The sequence below is a fragment of the Pelodiscus sinensis genome, chromosome 17 (genome assembly GCF_052426305.1).
Source record: "Pelodiscus sinensis isolate ZL-2025 chromosome 17, ASM5242630v1, whole genome shotgun sequence".
Lineage (NCBI taxonomy): Eukaryota > Metazoa > Chordata > Testudines > Trionychidae > Pelodiscus > Pelodiscus sinensis.
The window spans coordinates 28594973-28600972 of record NC_143068.1 but is presented as its reverse complement, the minus strand read 5'-3'; positions in this window follow the sequence as shown (position 1 = coordinate 28600972).

Genomic DNA, 6000 nt, shown 5'->3' with positions numbered 1-6000 from the left:
TCCTCCATATTCACATCTTGGGCTGTCCTTCATTCTCCATTTGCATTGTAGGTACCTGCAATCCTCATGTAAGGAGGGCAGCAATGTGTCTGTACACACAAGTGTCTGTGTTAAAAATGTTGAGATCTGTGGTAATTTTTCAAAAAAATGAATGACATAACCCCGCATGTCCATCACTAACCATGATCATTTTGTCTGGGGTCCATTGAAAAGATGGTGGTGCCAACCCGCAAGTGTGAAGGTTCCATGATCAGGCCTTTTTTCTTCACCTATGCTTTTTTCCCACAGTCTCTACCACTTGTCTTTTGGTGACAATTTTAAGGTTTTGAGAGCATTGGCCACTGATCAGAAAGGGTTTCCAGACTTAAGGTGGCATCTCAATGGGGAGGAAGTGGGAGGAGATCTTTGTAGATGGGCAAATGTGGGTTTGTTATTGCATGGTCATCTTTTATTTAATTTCAGTGTTACCAACAAGTGCCATATTTTGTGTTTGGCTTAAATGCCCTTGTTCTCAGAGACAAGCTCTTCAAAAGTATTTAAGCATTTCACGAGGCATACCGGAGCAGTCGACAAAGGCTTCCCTTGTCAACCGCGCTGCGGATCAGCTGATTGTCGGCACAGCACAGCGGCCATTTTTATTTTAATGAAGCGGGGATTATTTAAATCCCCACTTCATTGACTATATCGAGTAAACAACTTTACATGGCTCCGTCGACAGAGCCATGTAGTCTAGACACACCCCTATAGATGTGGTAGGATTTTTCAAAGGAGCAGCTAAACAGGTTAGGGTCAACAAACTCAAAGAAAGTTAGGCACCTAACCTGCGTAAAGGATTTTGAAAATCCTGTTATGCATCTGTCTGCGTCTTTAGGCACTTAAATATGTTTGAAAAGTCAGATCCTAGCTCTAAAGGCAGTGGAGAAACACATGGAAATTTGATCTGAATGCTCCTTAAAACCCAAAGGGAAACTGAACTGCCTGCTTGTTTGACTTGAAAATGATGAGATTTAAAATAGTCACATGATTTTGTGGGGTTATCTACCTCCTGATTTTTTTGATTGTCTGGAGAGGGAAAGATTCCCTCCCGTTTTGTAGAGGAGAAGAACGCACATATACTGAGCCTTAGGTGACACAAAGCTAGGAATAGAACCCATCTCTGTGGAGCTTTAACACAGTCTCTTAACCAGTAGACCATCCAGTCTTCCACGGAACAGGAATTCTTTCTTGGGGGAGACATTTTCCATGAAAATCCCCTTCACTATATAGAAGGGTATTTCAGGCACTTTCAGTTTAAAGGCTACTTCCTTCATTTCTCATTAATCCCAGGGAGGAATGCAGAGTAAGAGAGCTCAGTCAATGTGCAGCTTTCTAGATGAGGCTGGGAAAATTCCTTGCTGGGCCCCTGCTGTCTGGGGGTCAGGAACCAGGGCTGTGTTAAAACTCTCCTCACTGAAGCAGTACCCAATTATACTGCCTTTTATGATGGCTGGAGAGTGAGACAATTATTACTGGAGAGAAAGCATTGGATTCTGTCTTAATTTGACAGAAGATGGGAATTGATTATAGCAAACTGTGGTGATACCATTTTAGAAGGGAATATTGTTTTGCATGTAATGAATTGCAACTTTTGATTCCTCTTATGAACCCTTCTGGAAAATAGGAAAAATTGTACAGTAATGACCCCTAGCTCTACAGCAAAGCTTGTGACAAGTTCTACAGTATTTGTTAGAGAATATATAGCAGTGATAGCTAAATACAAATCAGAGGATTCACATACAGTGGAACCCAGGTCTGATAATTTTTCACAGCTCAGGTTTTTCAATGTTGAAATTATTCTGAGGTTTCTCCAGCTCCAAATATACCAGGAATGTGGAACGTAGCATTGTTTTTCAGCCAAACAGTAACAGATTTTGAGTCCTTGAAGCAGGTCAGTTTCCCATTAGTAGCTAAAAGGGTGATATGGAGTCAGCATATTTTCCAGTGATTTATTTACAAAATGTGCACAAATCTTGTTTATCTTGAACAGAGCTGGTAAAAATGGCATGTTTCTGAAGAAGCCTCACCTATGAAACAGCTCTCTTGGTCGCTCACTCTCTTTGGCTCCATCTGGAGTTCTGGAATTAGTGGTCCTTGGGGGTGCAGTAGGACCTGCTGGCTTGAAGAAGTAATAACCAAATGCTGGGTTTCCACTTCCAGCACCCCCACTATACAAATTGTTCCAGTCCTTCTGCCAACCAAATGAGAACACTATGTCCTCTTTTGACCCTAATTCCCTTAGAACACTGTTCTCTTCTCCTTCCAAAGTCCCTGAGTTTTCTACCTAAGGGTACGTCTAGACTACCGCGTTTTGTCGACGGAAGTTTTGTCGACAGATAAAACAGATACTGTCGACAAAACTTCCGTCCACAAAGAGCGTCCAGACACATGGAGTTCTGTTGACAAAGCAAGCAGCTTTGTCGACAGAACTCCGTAGTCTGGACGCAGTGTTACAGGCAATAACACCTTCTGTCGACAGAACTCTGTCGACAGAAGGTGTTTTGCCTCATAAAATGAGGTATACCAGCGTCGACAAAACCGCGGAGTTCTGTCGACGTTATGTCGACAGAACTCCGCGGTAGTGTAGACGCTGGTATTGTTTTGTCGACAAAAGTCCACTTTTGTCGACAAAACTAGGTAGTCTAGACACACCCTAAGAGACCGATAGTCCAAAGTTTAGGCATTACATTAACAATATTTTATTCTCTTGTGCGTGCACACACCCCATACACATGTACAATATTTAGATAAACTTTCTATCTGTCCTCCTCAACTTGGTATCTTAGGACCTTCACAAATACTGGGAGGGGAAGGGGCACGCAAGGGAAGCAGAGAAAACAAGCAAAGGAACAAAAGTCCCCCCCCCCCACACACACACACTTGTCCAAATTTTTTAAACAAATCCACTCTAATATACTTCCCCCCAAGTTTTGTGTGATCAAGTTTTCCTCCTGGGATCTCCCATTCATGGGCACAGATCATGTAAATATGGGGACACCAGTGGAGAGGTTGGTTTTGATGCCCAAAGGCAAATCCTGACCCTTCTGCAGACATAAGACCATAAGAACATTAGAACGACCAGACTGAGTAAGACCAAAGGTCCATCCGGCCCAGTATCCTGACTGCCGACAGTGGCCAGCACCAGATGCCCCAGAGTGAGGGATCACAACAGGGATCATAACATGATCCCTCCCCTGTTACCCACCTCCAGACAAACAGAGGCTGGGGACACCATTCCTACCCATCTTGGCTAATAGCCATTGATGGACCTAACCTTCATGAATGTATCTAGCTCTTTTTTGAACCCTGCTGATAGGCCATCATTTCACCCAGGATGCACTGAAAAAAATCCATACATATCAACTGGGACCCAATGTTTTGGTATCAAAACAACAGGCACAAAACTGTGCAAATAAAAACAAAGGGTGAGACGAGCTGTGGTGTATAGAGCCTTTCTAAGGGTATGTCTACACTACCCCCCTAGTTCGAACTAGGGGGTAATGTATGCATACCGAACTTGTAATGAAGCCCGGGATTTGAATTTCCCGGGCTCATTAGCATAAAGCCGGCTCCGCCATTTTTAAAAGCCGGCTAGTGCGAACCCCATGCCGCGCGGCTACACGCGGCATGGGCTAGATAGTTCGAACTACGTAGCCATTCCGATCTATCTGTACACCTCGTTCCACGAGGCGTACAGATAGTTCGGAATAACTACGTCGTTCGAACTATCTAGCCCGTGCCGCGTGTAGCCGCGCGGCACGGGGTTCGCACTAGCCGGCTTTTAAAAATGGCGGCGCTGGCTTTATGCTAATGAAGCCCGGGAAATTCAAATCCCGGGCTTCATTAGCAAGTTCGGTATGCATACATTACCCCCCTAGTTCGAACTAGGGGGTAGTGTAGACATACCCTAAGATAATGCACCACTCCAGGATATGTTCACACTGCAACAAGCACCCACGAAAGCAAAGTCTGTGAACCTGGGCTCTGGCTCATGCTACAGTGCTTATAAGAGCTGTGTTGGAGTGCTAGTTCTGAAACTTGGGGATATCAGATGCTGTCAGAGTCTGAGCTCCAGCCTGAGCAAGAAGGTCTACAGGGTTATGTTTAATTCGCAATGAGCACCCCACAAGCCAGGGTCTGTAGACCAGGGTTCTGAGACTGCTGTCGTGGAGGGGCGTTGTTTTGCAGTACCCTAAAATCTTCAAAATAAGGTCTGAGACCTATTAAAGTGATAATTGTGAGCTAAGCTTTGCACAGTCCCTCTGCATGGAATTGAGTTGCACCCCAATGAAGAAAATTATGGGATGTCAGAGATTACATTAGGCATCTGTGAATTTTGGTTCCCAGAGCAGTACTTAGAAAAATATCCTCAAACAGCACATGCTGCGTTATAGTCTGCAGTTTTCTTTGTGGATACTAATATAGAGAATCCATGATGGCAATAAAACTTTTATTGCTGTAAGTATTGGATGAGTGCATTACACAGAGTGAAAAGATCTTTACACACAAGTGGTAGCTAAAACATCTATTCTACAATGTACCAGAATGTATCTTGTTCATGAGCCATATTTTCTTAGGTTTCTGTGTGAATTTTTTAGCCTCTCCCTGATTTCTAGAGCCCAGCACAGATACAAAATTTGTATCAACAGCCACATCTGTATCCACAAAAATGAGCAGTTATAAAGCAGTTATCTGCAAATTTGCAGGGTTCTACTGATTTCTTCCATGCTAAAAGCTTTACTTACTAGGGAGACAATGCCATATTAGGATGGATGGGGTGTAGCTCTATTTTTACAGTGCACAATAAAGTCAATTTATTCCTGGCTTACAATTTATTTCATGGTTGGTGAAATAATAGTTTGAAGATTATGTTGACCAATTGCAGTATATAGTGTTTCTACATCAAATTAAAACAATCACTGTATATGGGATATGTGGGGTGGGTTATATGTAACTTAATGGTGTGCTGTGGCTTAAAGATTTTAATTGGCATTTATTTTGGGCTGGATATTGTATGCACAAGTTGATATTTTCTTTTTGGTCAAAGTTTTAAAATTGATGCAGATCATCTGGAGTGAACTTGAATAAAATCTTTATGCCACATTTCCACCATCAAATATTTTGTTTATGGCACAGAGTTTAGACACATTTTAAAGCTCTAAGATGTTTCAAATGCCATTGGGACAACTTTTAGTATCCTGGAACATATAAAGTCTGACTGTTTATGTACGATAAATTCAGATGAACAAGCTGGTGTCTGTTGATGAGGAAGTATAAGTAATTCCTTCATGAGAACATCTACAAATAATCTGAAAATGTTCTCTGTACAGTATCACAATATCTCCAGGAAGTAGAAGCAAGTGCTGTGCTTGAAAGAAAAGTAAGAGGTGTCCATTAACCCATGCTAAATTACAGCAGAGCATCTCTGGAAATACATGTGACATACACATGAATACCAAATGAATTCATTAAGATCAGTGCTATTACAACATATACCAAATGAAATCCACAATGATAGGCATGTCTCTGCTGCTTAACTGTATAATGCTCTGGTTTCAAACTCTGATGGGTCATGAGATACTTATCAATGGGCCAGAACTGAGTACAGGCAGTCCCCGGGTTACATACAAGATAGGGACTGTAGGTTTGTTCTTAAGTTGAATTTGTATGTAAGTCGGAACTGGTACATATTGTAGGGGAAACTCTAGCCAAACATTTCTCCAGAGCTCAGTTTTATTCTCCCACACGTCACTTCCCTCAGTCCTTTATTCTCAAGCTGAGGTGTCTGCTGAGAAAAGCCGCTCCATGTCTCCCTGGTCTGCTGGGGAGGGGGGGGGGGGCACTAGCTTCGCATCTCCCTGATCTGCTGGGGGGAAGCAGCTAGTGCGGGGTTGCCTCACCCCGTTTGTAAGTAGGGATCCAATGTAAGTCGGATCTATGTAACCCGGGGACTGCCTGTATTGC